Source organism: Eptatretus burgeri, chromosome 3, assembly GCF_056783735.1.
Source record: "Eptatretus burgeri isolate ZD-2024b chromosome 3, Ebu_testis_v1, whole genome shotgun sequence".
NCBI classification, from domain to species: Eukaryota; Metazoa; Chordata; class Myxini; order Myxiniformes; family Myxinidae; genus Eptatretus; species Eptatretus burgeri.
Window position 1 is genome coordinate 131230059 of NC_140963.1, and position 15397 is coordinate 131245455.

General features: G+C 43.3%; 1 long non-coding RNA gene across 1 annotated transcript in view; it reads left to right on the forward strand.

Annotated features, from left to right (window-relative positions):
* The first annotated feature begins 1049 nt into the window (after positions 1–1049).
* The window catches only part of LOC147030987 (uncharacterized), an 81272-nt gene continuing 66924 nt past the window's right edge, over positions 1050–15397 (forward strand). The window contains exon 1 of the long non-coding RNA XR_015056613.1: positions 1050–1494. This is a non-coding gene — a long non-coding RNA (uncharacterized LOC147030987). The remainder of the gene's footprint in view (positions 1495–15397) is intronic.

Consider the following 15397-nt stretch of genomic DNA (forward strand, 5'->3'; position numbering starts at 1 on the left):
AGGGCAGCAGCACAGGAGGTAATCCCACGGAGTGGGGTTTCAGTTTTCTTTGCATTTGTGTTTCTTTGCATCAACCTCCTAAAAAAAAGAGTAACCCAACTGCAGTAGGACGTCCACAGACACAGTTGGGCACTAGAAATGTATGGTCGTTGGCTCACAAGGAGCTCCTCTGCCCTATAACAGGTTTTGTTCTTCATCCTGCTGGGTGTCCATATCCATACGCCCTCCTCACCAGAAAACCTGGTGGGGAAGACGGTTTAGTCGCCGACAACCTCACAATACCAGATCAGGTCAGGTACGGGAGAGGCGCTTGTTAACACTGCTAAGCAACCAGTCAGTGTGTAAGCTCCATTGTCTTGGGTCACGTGACCTACAGTGAGCAGACAGAGCCCTGCACCGGCTGATGCTTAACCGTGGATATTTTCGAATTTTTCCTGACCGTTTTGTGATTTTTTTCCCTGGGATATTGACTTCGAGTTGTATCGATATGCAGAATTTAAGCTTTCTACCCTCACTTCGAAGGTACTAAACATTTATATCAGTGAGTGAGTGAGTCAGCGGTCGGAAAGAGCATCCTGGACAGTGCAGTATTAGATACATGTCCTCAAGGCCAGACGGTCTGCTCGTCCCTGAGATTATGTGCTCCCCAATTGGATGCACTTCTCCCGTTTCACGTCCTTTCCATACTGTACATCAAATAGCTTTCTAATCCTCTCGTCTCGTCCATTCATTTCCCTTGTTGAACCATAGTAAGATTGCTCTTTCAAGCATTAAGCCATTCTCTTGAGCGTTTAATAATTAGTCATTCATGCACGACTTTGACATTTATGCTTTCATATTAACTATATGAGAATTTCGACCAAGGCTCTCCCATCGATCGTCGATTATAATTGATAGCATGTGCTTATAAATGGTATTAAAGGACATTTCCTGCAACAACAGGAGCGCAGCTTGCAGGCCCTTGGCTTGCTTTTCCACACATTGTTACCCTTTGTTCAAAAGAGCGCGTTGTCCCTCCCAGCTCTCACTCTTTCCCCACACTTCGTCTCCCTCCTCCCTCCCCACCCCCGCCTCACATTGTCCCTCCACACGAGGGCCACCCCGCGTGAGCTTCGGCTTTGTTTTCGCACCTCTGCCGCTCTGTCGGGGCCTGCCATTGTGGCCGCACTAATCCCATGATTAATGGACGCATGACCTGGCCATTTGCATCGCTCCCCAGAGCGGCCGGCCGCACATGCGGCCTGCCCGGACGAGCAGCCTGTGTCATCCCGCTTCTCTCGCCGGGTCTCTTCTCCTCACGGAGAACCCGGTCGTGGCCCCTGCTGCTCGGGCCTAGATCTTTAACCCAAATAATTGTGACGTTGCATCGAGTCCGACAAGAGCCTGATGGGAGAGCTTCGGCAGACGTCCTCGTCGGGCCGCCATCGACGATACAAACGGCAGCAACCGCGACGTCGTCGACGGACGATGTCGGACCCCGCCTGGACGCCTGAGGTAAATTGGCTCAAGGGATGAGGATGGACCGTATTCCCAACTCATGGAGAATATTATTTACCGCAAACAAAATTTTTTAACAGTGGCATATTCTGTTTTAACCTACATTTTTTTTTTTATTCTTCAAATGTTTTATTAATTTCTCTCCTTCGTCCTCTCAGACGGTCATATAACAAAAAGTAATCATAATTACAGTATAAATACCATACGATTGAGGTCTATGTATTCAACGCGTCGAATTTTGTATTTCTACCAATCATAGCCGATATATAAACGGTTCTTATAATGTTTAAATAACCTTATCGATGATGTTGTTGTTGTTGTTGTTGTTTTTTTCCTCAAGCGTTTTCTGATTTGCGTTTGAAATTTGCGTAAAGTTGTTGTTTTTTTTTCTTCAAACGTTATCTGATTTGCGTTTGAAATTTGCGTAAAGTTGTTTTTTCCTCAAACACTATCTGATTTGCATTTGAAATTGTGTAAACTTGTTTTTGTTGATTTTTCCTCAAACGTTTTCTGATTTGCGTTTGAAATTTGCGTAAAGTTGTTGTTTTTTTTTCTTCAAACGTTATCTGATTTGCGTTTGAAATTTGCGTAAAGTTGTTTTTTCCTCAAACACTATCTGATTTGCATTTGAAATTGTGTAAAGTTGTTTTTGTTGATTTTTCCTCAAACGTTTTCTGATTTGCATTTGAAATTTGCGTAAAGTTGTTGTTTTTTTTTCTTCAAACGTTATCTGATTTGCGTTTGAAATTTGCGTAAAGTTGTTTTTTCCTCAAACACTATCTGATTTGCATATGAAATTGTGTAAAGTTGTTTTTGTTGATTTTTCCTCAAACGTTTTCTGATTTGCGTTTGAAATTTGCGTAAAGTTGTTGTTTTTTCTTCAAACGTTTTCTGATTTACGTTTGAAATTTGCATAAAGTCGTTTATGATTTTTCCTCAAACGTTTTCTGAATTGCATTTGAAATTTGCGTAAAGTTGTTGTTTTTCCCTCAAACACTATCTGATTTGCGTTTGAAATTTGCGTAAAGTTGTTTTTCCCTCAAACATTATCTGATTTGCATTTGAAATTTGTGTAAAGTTTTTTTTTTTTTACTCAAACGTTATCTGATTTGCATTTGAAATTAGCGTAAAAATTTTTTTCCCTCAAATGTTATCTGATTTGCATTTGAAATTTGCGTAAAGTTTTTTTTTCCTCAAACGTTATCTGATTTGCGTTTGAAATTTGCGTAAAGTTGTTGTTTTTTCCTCAAACATTATCTGATTTGCATTTGAAATTTGTGTAAAGTTGTTTTTGTTGATTTTTCCTCAAACGTTATCTGATTTGCGTAAAGTTGTTTTTCTTCAAACGTTTTCTGATTTACGTTTGAAATTTGCATAAAGTTGTTGTTGATTTTTTCCTCAAACGTTATCTGATTTGCATTTGAAATTTGCGTAAAGTTTTTTTTTTTAAACTCAAACGTTATCAGATTTGCATTTGAAATTAGCGTAATTTTTTTTTTCCTCAAACGTTATCTGATTTGCATTTGAAATTAGCGTAAAAAATTTTTCCCCTCAAATGTTATCTGATTTGCATTTGAAATTTGCGTAAAGTTTTTTTTTTTTAAACTCAAACGTTATCAGATTTGCATTTGAAATTAGCGTAATTTTTTTTCCTCAAATGTTATCTGATTTGCGTTTGATATTTGCGTAAACTTTATTTTTTCCTCAAACATTATCTGATTTGCGTTTGAAATTTGCGTAAAGTTTTTTTTTTCTTCAAACGTTTTCTGATTTGCGTTTGAAATTTGCGTAAAGTTGTTGTTTTTTCCTCAAGGGTTATCTGATATGCGTTTGAAATTTACGTAAAAATTTTTTTTCGTCAAACGTGATCTGATTTGCATTTGAAATTTGTGTAAAGTTGTTTTTGTTGATTTTTCCTCAAACGTTATCTGATTTGCATTTGAAATTTGTGTAAAGTTGTTGTTGATTTTTCCTCAAACGTTATCTGATTTGCGTTTGAAATTTGCGTAAAGTTGTTGATTTTTCCTTAAACGTTATCTTATTTGCGTTTGAAATTTGCATAAAGTTTTTTTTTCCCTCAAATGTTATCTGATTTGCGTTTGAAATTTGCAGAAAGTTGTTGTTTTTTCCTCAAACGTTTTCTGATTTGCGTTTGAAATTTGCGTAAAGTTGTTGTTTTTTCCTCAAAGGTTATCTGATTTGCGTTTGAAATTTGCGCAAAGTTGTTTTTTTTTCCTCAAACATTATCTGATTTGCGTTTGAAATTCGCAGAAAGTTGTTGTTGTTTTTTCCTCAAACGTTTTCTGATTTGCATTTGAAATTTGCGCAAAGTTGTTATTTTTTCCTCAAACATTATCTGATTTGCATTTGAAATTTGCATAAAGTTGTTGATTTTTCCTCAAATGTTATCTGATTTGCGTTTGAAATTTGCGTAAAGTTGTATATTTTTCCTCAAATGTTATCTGATTTGCATTTGAAATTTGCGTAAAGTTGTTTTTTCCTCAAACGTTATCTGATTTGCATTTGAAATTTGCATAAAGATGTTTTTTCCTCAAACGTTATCTGATTTGCATTTGAAATTTGTGTAAAGTTGCTGTTGTTTTTTCCTCAAACGTTATCTGATTTGCATTTGAAATTTGCGTAAAGTTGTTTTTTCCTCAAACATTATCTGATTTGCATTTGAAATTTGCATAAAGTTGTTTTTTCCTCAAACGTTATCTGATTTGCGTAAAGTTGTTTTTTCCTCAAACGTTATCTGATTTGCGTTTGAAATTTGTGTAAAGTTGCTGTTGTTTTTTTCCTCAAACGTTATCTGATTTGCGTTTGAAATTTGGATAAAGTTGTTTTTTCCTCAAACATTATCTGATTTGCGTTTGAAATTTCGGTAAAGTTGTTTTTTCCTGAAACGTTATTGGTTCACGAGTCAGTAAGTGACCACTATATTCCTTGTGTGTGTGTGTGTCTGTCTGTCTGTCTGTCTGTCTGTCTGTCCCGAGCATAGCTCCGTGGGTTTTGATCCGATCCTGACAAAATTTTGGTGGGAGGTTTATATCATGATCTAGTTGTGTTTTCCTGAGAATGGGCATGCTGCGCCCATTATGGGCAGAGCCACACCCAAAAAACGTGTTTTTAGGGGGTAGCCGATTTCAAGTTACATCTTCTCCCAAGGGGTTTGTCGAATCTGGCAAAGGTTTTGGTATTTGGTTAGCCCAATGGCACCTGCATAGCCCCGCAGAGCTCGATTTTTCATTTTCATCCCAAGGTCACGAACTTAGAAAATGTCAAAACAATCAATAAATTGGGCATCGAGCTCCAAGGGTTTTCAACAGTTTTGATTGAAAGTTGGTATGCAAGTAGTGCTCTTCGAGTACTACAACTTTCATTATTTATGTTTTTCCCGATTCCCGCCATAAAAAATAAAAAAGGCGAACTACGTTTAGGATTTCGCAATTCGTGGTTGATTTGTAGTGCTCTTCGATTACTACAACTTTCATCATTTACGTTTTTCCCGATTCCCGCCAGTTTGCCCGTGGCCTGTTTCGAAAGAAAGTTGGTATGCAAGTAGTGCTCTTTGAGTACGATAACTTTCATCATTTACGTTTTTCCCGATTCCCGTCGTAAAAAAATATAAAAGGTGAACTACGTTTAGGATTTCGCAATTCATGGTCGATTTGTAGTGCTCTTCGATAACTACAACTTTCATCATTTACATTTTTCCCCGATTCCCGCTAGTTTGCCCGTGGCGTCCCCTCGAAGGTCAAAAAATAAAAAAGGCGAAGCGTGTACATTGCTCGTGAATCATCGCCGTCTCCAGACTTGTCTGATTTGCGTTTGAAATTTGCAAAAAGTAATTTATTTTGACTGATTATTAACCTGTGCCACTGCACACCTGCAGTTGATTTTGATATTTGAAGCGATTTGAGAAACACCGTGCGAAGCCTCATCTGCCATCCCAAGCAGAAGCAGCATTGAGCTCTGTTGCTTGACACTCTTGAATCACTCCCTTCGTCACTTTTATATAAGAAAAAAATCCTTTCAAGTTGTATGCTGGTTGAGTTAACGAGTGAACGAAAGGAGCAAACCCCCCCCCCCCCACAATTCGGTGAGGATAACAAACATATTTGTAAAGATAGTTGTTAATCATTTAGAAACCAGGTGTTCAGCTCAGGTGTACCCCGATGTCACAAAGCCGGAGCCATTACACTTTCGGCATGTCTAGTTTGTGGTGAATTTTAAAAGGAAATGGGAAAATGAAGTCAATAATGCAGAACCTTGTCGTGTTGAAATATTGTTTTATTGCTGAGATATAAAGGTGAAGGTGTAAGACTACCACCACTACTTTTAATGGCCCCAATTGTTCCCACCGTCTTATACAGTCAGCAGGGGAACATTTTTGACCGTAGTCTTTCACGGGCCGGCTGGCCATGCCTGGCGTTCGAATGAAGGCGGCAGAGATTTGGAATTTGTTCCGGGTGTCAGTAATAAGTCACCTGCTCTTCACAAAGGACACCGTGGGGATCTTTTGCTTCCACCAACGACCTGTGCTGCCAGACGGGCTCGACGTCCATCGGAGCGACGGCGCACGCATTTACGCCTCGCAATGCACGCAGACCACCGTGCTGACAATTTATAGCTGCGTCGAGATTCGATGGAACGGGACTCGCACGGTCACACTACACCCAGGTAATACTAATTAGATGGCTCAGAGTCGAGTGCGCATAGCCTGCCAGCCCTGTGAGAGAACAGGCTCGTGCGTCAAAAATGAAGGACACAAACGGTTAAATTCATTTAGAAAGAGCTCCAGAAGAGTTCACGATATTAGAGCCTGTTCAACTTAAAACAATGGATTCTTTCAAATTTAATGGGAGAAAAAAAAAACTTGAAACAATCGGGTAAAAAGAGGGCTGAAGAGGAAGTATATCATGTATCAAAGTGAGAGTGCAGCACTCATGTATAAACGAACAAATCGTGCAGTTCTTCACAAGGTCAGCTCAGTGACGGTTGTTGATAAATTGTCGGGCCCCCTTTTTTTTTGCGGCCATGAGACGGACAATATCAGGCGATGCAGCTGGCCGGCGCTTGAAGGATGGGACTCGGGCTCCACGCTGATGTTGTCCGGTCTCGTCGTGTTTATCTTACAAACGGCCGACCGCTTGGGGACTGACCTCAGACGCGTCTCGAGCTGCGGAATCGACTAGAGACAGAGCGTGTGGCCAACAGCCAATTTCCCAGCGAAACACTCGTGATGTCAACATACGGTACAAGTGGTTAAAAAAATAATTTCTTTAAAATCATTCTTGTGTAGCAACATCATCAAAACATTATACCTGCTGGATTACAAGGTGTTGGCGATGTAGGTGATGATTGGGCACTGCCGTTGTTAAGAGATGGAATCATCATTACGTCTTAAGAGATTGCGCTCTCGATTCGTAAAATCCGAGTTTGAATCCGTTTCTTTTTTAAAATGTCCCTTTTGCAAGTTTACTTCTTCGTTCGTCTGCAGCACAAAGCTGCAGGGAATCATTGGCTGAGGATGTGGCTCAGCCAATGATGCTGAGGGCTGATGCAATGCCCTCTACTGGTTCAGGCAGGATTTTCTAATTAGGTCATGGTGCCGGCGATAGTTCGCCTACTCTTCGCGAAGCACCCGTTTTACGTCCATCCAAGGGACAGCACAAACATTGATGAATCACCCTTTCTGTGAAACACTCGGATGACAGTTTATAGCTAGGTCAGGATTCAAACCCAAGCTAGACAGCTTTGAGGTGAGTGTGCGTACCTTTCGGCCATCCTGTCAGCCCTTGTAAGTTTACTGTCTGCTTACCTTAAATCTGTATGGGATATCCTTGTGTATGAAGAATTGTGTATCAAAGTCTCTCTGCGTTCACCCTGTAGGTCGAGCTATTGTAATCCAATGATTGCAGGTTCAAACTCAAAAGGCAATGGCAAAGCACCTGGGCAGTGTATGTAGTTCTTTGCTTTGAGAGTGCTGTTGCAACTCCTAATCTCCTGGTAAAGAGGACGGCACATTGGATGGATATATCAAAGGCTATAAATGCTTCTCAACAAATATACACTGCCCTCTATTGTTAATATTATTGCTCAAAGGAGTGAAACAAGGGTTGAACATTCAAATGAAGGTCATTGACATACACACACACGCATTTGTAGTACTGTGTAAAAGTGACGAGTACAGTCAGCAATTCCGAAAAGGTCACAATGCAATAATTCAATTCAATAAAGCACTTTCTGCTTTTGTGCTGTTCTGATAAAGCCAGACAAATGTGGGTTTAAACTGAAACAGTGAACGGAAGGCTTTTTCAACTTTACAGACTGTCTCACCTCAACTACGCTCCCTCCCTCCCCACCCATCCACTACCCCCACCAGCCACCTCTTAACACACACACACAATAATTTCCCCTTGGACTGCAGGAAGTGTGTTGGATATAATCAGATTGCAGGTGGTAGTGGTACGGAAACAGAACAAAATAATGCACCGGTAACTTGCAGACCCATGGTCTCTCTCCTAAGAAACTTAACCCCTCTTTATCATTATTCTCTCCACCTGTGCATTATATTTTGCTTCTTTAAATGATAAATAACTTCGAGAGGATTTCTTACTAACTCATTCATTAATTAATTACTCACGTGATATCCATGAGTTATTGTCCTTTTTCCCTTTCACCCTACTTTGTGTCTCTTGACCCATTGGCCCATGTTGTTCTGCTTCTGCGTGAATCTCAACACCTGCATAAAAAAGATGAACCACCATGAATAAACGTCACTTCCCTTACTATTAACACAGGCAATGCAGTTTGCTAAATCATCATTCCTGACGGACACTTGCTTTTCGTTCGTATGCAGCACATGGCTGACGGTAACATCATTTGCTGGGGGCATGGGTATGCCCCTGACTCAGTGCCCCCTGTAGGTTAGAGCAGGAATTTGGAATTCTTCCAGGGTCCCAAAGATAGATTGTCGACTTCGCGAAAAACACCATGGGATATTTAACGTCCACCAACTAATGCTAGTAGATGGGACGCCCAGTTTAACGTCCATCTGAGGGATGGCACGCATACTGATGGCTCGCCCTGCCTGCGAAACACAGGGATGACAGTTTATAGCTGGGTCAGGATTCAAACCGAAGCTAAACAGCTCAGAGATTAGTGTGATGATGATGATGATGATGATGATGATGATGATGATGAAGATAACAATGGGAAGAAGAACATGCAGTGATTCTCACTGGGAAGAATAATAACACAAATAAATTACGCGCAGGTGGAGGCCATTAAGCCCATCATGCCTACGCCACATCAATACGACACCAATTTAACAACACCAGATAAAATAAGAAAAATGCAATATTTATCTTTTAATGAAGTGTTTTTTTTGTGCATTGTTATTTGTGTAATGAATGAAGTTCACCTGCTCTTTAACACCACAAAAGATTTGGGTGCCCTCCATCAAAATTCTGTGGATACTTTCGTGTACACTTTCCGTGTGTACTTTCATTGCATAGACTAATTTGATAACTCATCAACCATGAGGTCGAATGTCTGCAGGGTAAAAAAAAGTCAGAAAAACGGTGTCTAACAAAATAAATTTGTCCAGTCACGATGAAACAATTATTTTGGGATTTATGCAAAGTGAAATGACACGTGTCCTGACATCATTCCCTTCCGAAAGTGAAAATGGGATTTCAAACATCTTTTCTGTGGGTAAGTCATGCTGACTCGGTAAGAAGGAAGTGTCAGTTTTTAAGTGGCTGACCTTACGTTCATGTCTTCCAGCATCCTGTGCAATGCATTTGTTGTGACCTTTCGACAAGAAGCTTCGGGAATTTTTTTTATTATCACAGTTTTTGACAAGCGACCCATTCAAAATTGCTTGTGGCCAACATTGATGGAGTTACAGGGAGTTTGGCAAAAATATCAGATCGATGAATTAGCAAGAGATCAATGAACAGCAAGACCCCATAAATTGTCACCACCTGTGATTGCTACACCTGCAACACTGCACTCATTCCACTGCCAATGATTTTTCTTTCATGAGCTTATGTGTATTCAACGACCAAAAATAGATGAATCATTCGAAAGTGTTATCTGAAACATCAGGATTCTTTGGGAAACATAAATGTGCAGAGAGAGCATCAGCCCATAGCTTGCACGTGCATTAATCCTGTCATTACTCGCCCTTCGAAGAAACAATGGCTCGCATATATCTGCACCTCTGCCACTGCCCATTTACACCTTGCCATCATGCTCGGCCAGTTTGTATACTAATTTCATATCCCCAACATGCTGCCTTTCACACCATGACATACAATTGCTCTGCACCGGCATATTAGCGGGAATCTGGCATGGTGATGAAAAAAGAACAAAACCGAAGCTCCTTTGGGCACCCCTGTAACAAGAGTGACAAAAGCTGGATGGAAAAAAGAATACCTTACACCCTGTACATGTTTGTATGCATATATATATATATATATATATATATATATATATATATATATATATATATATATATATATATATATATATTGTTACGGATCTGGAAACCATAAGCATTCAACATACAGATGTCCCAAAAGTCAGTTATGTCATTAAGTATGTGTGTAGTCAGATCCCCTTCCTTTTGTCCAGTGGGAGAATCAAAGGCATGCGTTGCGATTTCTTTTTAGTTAGGTTATTAAATCTTTACATCCAACGAACCCTCCAACAAGCCATCTAACAACCATCCCATCTGCATGACCCCTCGGCCCATCACGATCCACCACCAACCAGCTGCCTTCTCGCACCCTGAAGTGCCAAGGCAAGATCTCGCGGTTCCGGTTTCTCGGCTCCCACGAACGTTGTAACTCTTTTACGACAACCTTTGCAACATTAATACTGTTACTCGTCAAGTATGAACCCGCGTGGAAGAGTGGCTGGGGTTTCCTGGCAGGGGCCGTTGCAGCGTTGATACTGTTGCTCGTCAAGTATGAACCCGCGTGGAAGAGTGGCTGGGGTTTCCCGGCAGGGGCCAAGGCCCCGCCCCGGAAAGGTATGCCGTGGGACCCTGTCCAATCAAAGGCGGACAGCAAGGTGTGTTCACCAAGGCCCCTCCCCGCTAAGAGAAGTCCATAAAATCCCGAGCACTCTCTGAGGCAGAGGTCTTTTTGGGGTCTTGCAGAGTTTTTGGTGGGTCTTTTTGGAGGGTTTTTGCTGTCACAAAAGGGTTTTTTGCTGTTACGAAGGTCGTTGAGGCGGTGAACGTGTCTCTGCTGGCCCTCTATAAGGAAGGAAAGAGCGACCCCAACCCCACCCTCCCCTCCGTGGACCTCGCTACTCACCACCTGAGCTCCGCCACGAACCTCGAGTCCCACACGTGCGACTGAGGACCAAACCAGCAACCATTGTCGGGTGCCGCAGCACAGAGTACCCCCTTTCTCCGACGGCCAGGTACCCAACCGAACTCTAACCCCAGCTTGGCTCTCCTCGGCTGCGAGGGTCCAATAAAGAACTCTGGGTTTATTTTCATTTGTGTGTGTGTGTCTGCGTGTGGGCCCGTCTTTAAGTAGAACTGAATAAGTGTTTTTGGATCATTGTAAATACTTCTTGCATATTAGCGTTAGGTCTTGCTTTCTGTCTTCATTTACTGTAAATAAAACTTGTTAGAAATGTTCCCATTTCATTTCCGTCCCTTCTTGAATTGGTCCAGCATGGGTCGGATCTGAGTTAAGGCGGGGTTTTATCCCCGATAATCCGTTCATTCCAGCCGGCACGGCTTTGGCAGTTTCCGCTCGGCTGCACCCGAACCGACTTGGTAGTTAGAACTCTACCGCAGTCAGTCGAGTGACCCGGTTCGATCAAGACGTGCTGAGAGCGTGGTTTCCCCGGAAGTCGAAATCGCGTCGTTATTTAGGTAAATTGGTTATAGACAAATAGACCCGACGTTACGCGGTTGAAATATTGGCGACCACGGTCGGTTAAACGACCCGCCGGCTCGCGGAGTTATCCGAGCGACAGCCGACAATTCCGGGGAGTTTGGTGGGAGACGCTGCAAGCTTTCCCCACCTCGTGGTCGTTCTCGCCACCGACCCCCAGCCCACAACAAAATACATTCAGTACAAGTCAAAGGTTTGGACACACCTTCTCATTCAAGGGTTTTTCTTTATTTTTACTATTTTCTACATTCGAGAGCAATAGTAGACATCAAAACCATGAAATAAGATGTATAGAATTCTGTAGTCACCAAAATAGTGTTGAACAAATCAAAATATATTTTGTATTTTAGATTCTTAAAATTAGCCACCCTTTGCCTTGATGACAGCTTTACACACTCTTGGCATTCTCTCAACCAGCTTCATGAGGTAGTCACCTTTAATGCTTTTCCATTAACAGGTGTGCCTTGTTAAATGTTATCTGTATATTTGTATGTATGTATATTTGCGGTTCTGGAAACCGCATGCCTCCGAGGCAATGGCATCCATCATTCAGTGGTCCCCAGACAGTCATTTCATTAATATACATACAGTTGACCTTTCCCTCATGTCTAATGGGTCAACCGGGACGAAATGCGTTGTGTGTGTCTCAGAGTTAGGTCTGATTATATCTCTATCTTCATCACAACTCTTTTCCTCTTATTCCTGAATAAATCAAAGCAGGCGCTGCACCCAGACGGCCGCCTATGAAAACCGCAGCAACACTCCCTCACTATAAGAATGTGTCTTCGCGGAGGCCAACAAAAGAAGCATCAACCACACAATGGAAAAATCCTCCGCTGCAAGATACGGTGTCAAAGGGAATAGTAGAACCATATGTTAAATCCCAACGCCGTACATAACGCACGTGGCATGCTCTTTTCAACCCTAATGATATCAAATCCTTTCCTTCAATCCGTGACACAGATCAGGGGCGGCACCGCGCAGGCAGCCACCTGTGAAGATCATCACTGTGATAGATAACCGCATACACAATGGTGGATCCGCACGCAGCCCCGTGATAATTTATCATCGCACAGAACGGGGCACGAATATCACACATCTTCATTCGGGTCTGCTCCCTGATTACAATAGCATCTTACCATCGCATTGTATGGGAAGTGCATGGCGCACATCTTTGTTTGTGTCTGCGCGCTGGTTCACAACGGCGTCTTACCGTCGATTCTCGCTCGCCACAGCGGCCACCAATGTCTCCCGCGGACAGCAGACATCCTCCCGCACCTCCGCCTCGATACAGCTGCCACCAAGTAGAGACATGCTGTACGGCCCGGATCGCTCGGGCCGCATGGTGTACGGATGGGACAAGCACGTTGATCGGCGCCAACCGCAGCGCACCGGGGGTGTCCGTGCGGGCATGTGGGACCGGCGTGGCCCTCGGCTTGTTGTCAGAGCACGGCCCAGGAGTTTGGTGCAAGGCATTTCATATTGTGGGGTTTGGAGCAAGACGATTCCACAGCTTGGCGAAGTCTCGCTGGATACACCAATGAAGCCGCTTCTGGCCATGGTGGCCGGGTCGTGTGGTGGCCATGGCCCAATGGGAGTGCCCGATTCGGGTGACGATGCATCGCTTTGGGGTGGGGCCCCACCCTGCACAGGGGCCGTCCAGTAGTCGTCATCGTGGTCGTCCTCATCTTCCTTGCCTGGCCTTGGATCTTTCGCTGCGTCCACCTGCTTCACGCCGTCTTCTTATTCTACACCGACTCACCGCTGGCTCCACCCACCAGCCTGACTCCGCCGGTAGTTGCCACTCCGCCTACTCACTCTCGACTCCCCCTTCTCCACTCACCCGCCTGCTTCACGCCATCTTCTTCACCGCCTCGTCGCTGGCTCCACCCACCCAACTGATCCCGTCTGCCCACTTGCTCTCGACTCCGCCTCCTCCACCCACTCGCCACTGGCTCCACCTAAAGTGCCTCCCTCATGCCTGACGGTCATGCCCATTCTCTGGATCGGCGCAGACGCTTTACCGGTACCGTAGCCAAGCAGGAGATGACGCGCCAACTATCAAGGGATCATTCAGCGGAGCTTCCCCCCCCAAAAAAAACATACTGGGTGGCACGGTCAGTCAATCATGCAAGGTATTATGAGACCGTTAGCCTCATCTCCTCAACTTTCTTCTCATTATCTCCTATTCATCGGGTTTTGTGTGCGTATGTGTATGTCATGGCGCTTGTCCTCGCTTAAGTTAAGATTGCAGAAGAATTGTATCGGGATAGGTCTGCTCTGTATTTGCTTTGGTAAGTTGCTTGTTTTGTTGATGCACCACAACATTTCTTTCTATCTCTGCTAACACACAACAATAAACTACATTCACTGTGCCACATATTTTTATTCGCCTTCCTGGAATAAATGATTGTGCAGAAATGTTCCAAGCTCGTTTTTGTCATTTCTTTCATTGATCCAGCATAGTCCGTATCCAAGCCGAGCCGGGACTTTATTCCAAACGATCTGTTCTTTTTGCCGGTACGTCCTTGGCAGTGTCGCTCGGCTGCATCTGACCCAGTAAGGTGACCCGGTTCGGACAAGGCATACCGAGGGCGTGTCCCCCAGTAATTAGGTCACGTGATTATAATTAAGCAACCAATTTAGAAGGAGGACCCGAAATCACGTGGTTGATTTATTGTAGTTCACCGTCGGTTAATGACCTGCCGCGTCACAGAGTTATCCTTTTGCGACGGCCTGTGAATCCGGGGAGTCTGGTGGGAACCCGAGATAGCTTCCCCCCCCACCCCTGAGTGGTCTTCCCACCCAGACCCCCAGCAGCAACAATATATATATATATATATATATATATATATATGTATATGTACATGTATATGTATATGTATATATATATATATATATATATATATATATATGTATATTGTATATATATGTATATGTATATGTATATGTATATATATATATATGTATATGTATATAGATATATATACATATATATAGATATATATATATATATATATATATATATGTATATATATATATGTATGTATATATATGTAGCACGTGTATATATATATATATATATATATATATATATATATATATATATATATATATATATATATATATATATATTGTTGCGGATTCGCGCCCGCCGGCGTGCTGACGGCCACGTAACTCGAATCGCGGCACGTCGCCCACCGGACGGACAATCCAGTCGTGACCCTCTCGGACTAACGCCGGGAACCAGTCACGGGTGGACCTTTCGGTCTCACCGCGATCGAGCCAATCAGCCCCCGCGTGGGATAGGGTTGCTCGCCAAATTCGACCTACCTAAGTACCCACACGGAGGGTAGACCGGGCGATCACACCTCGCCGCAGGTCGACTTCGGACACGGGCCACTTAAGCGACCCGTTCCGTACTATCGGGATAACCGAGCGGTGTTATCGTCGGCCTCGACGGTTCGATTAATTATCGGGCGTATTCAGCCCACTACCAACCCTTTACGTGAAGTAAGATGGGGATTCAATAGAGGAAAAGACGAAGCGAAGCGGGAAACAGTTCAACACAAAGCACATTTATTCGCGATGAACGGAAAGCGCACATATACAATTCCACCAAAAGCACATAGAAAAGAAAAACACAATGCAATTTACACAAAAAGCAAATGCGACAATGCAGATCTAATACCGATTACACGAGCACACGGCAACACTTATACAATTTTACTTCACAGACGGCGCCGACAACACATACCCAAAACCAAGGAAAAGAATAGAGAACCCTCAAGGATGAGGCGGGCCTGAGGCCGAGACCGGGTCGGGCCTACCCGTCTGGTGATGAGACGCGGAGCGGCGATGGTGCCTCAACTCCGCGGGCCTCGCGGACAGTGTCTGTTAGGGGGTGGGAAAGGGGCCCCCTTGGTCGCACTATCTCAGCGCGGGGGGGAAACAGGAGGGGGTTGCTGATG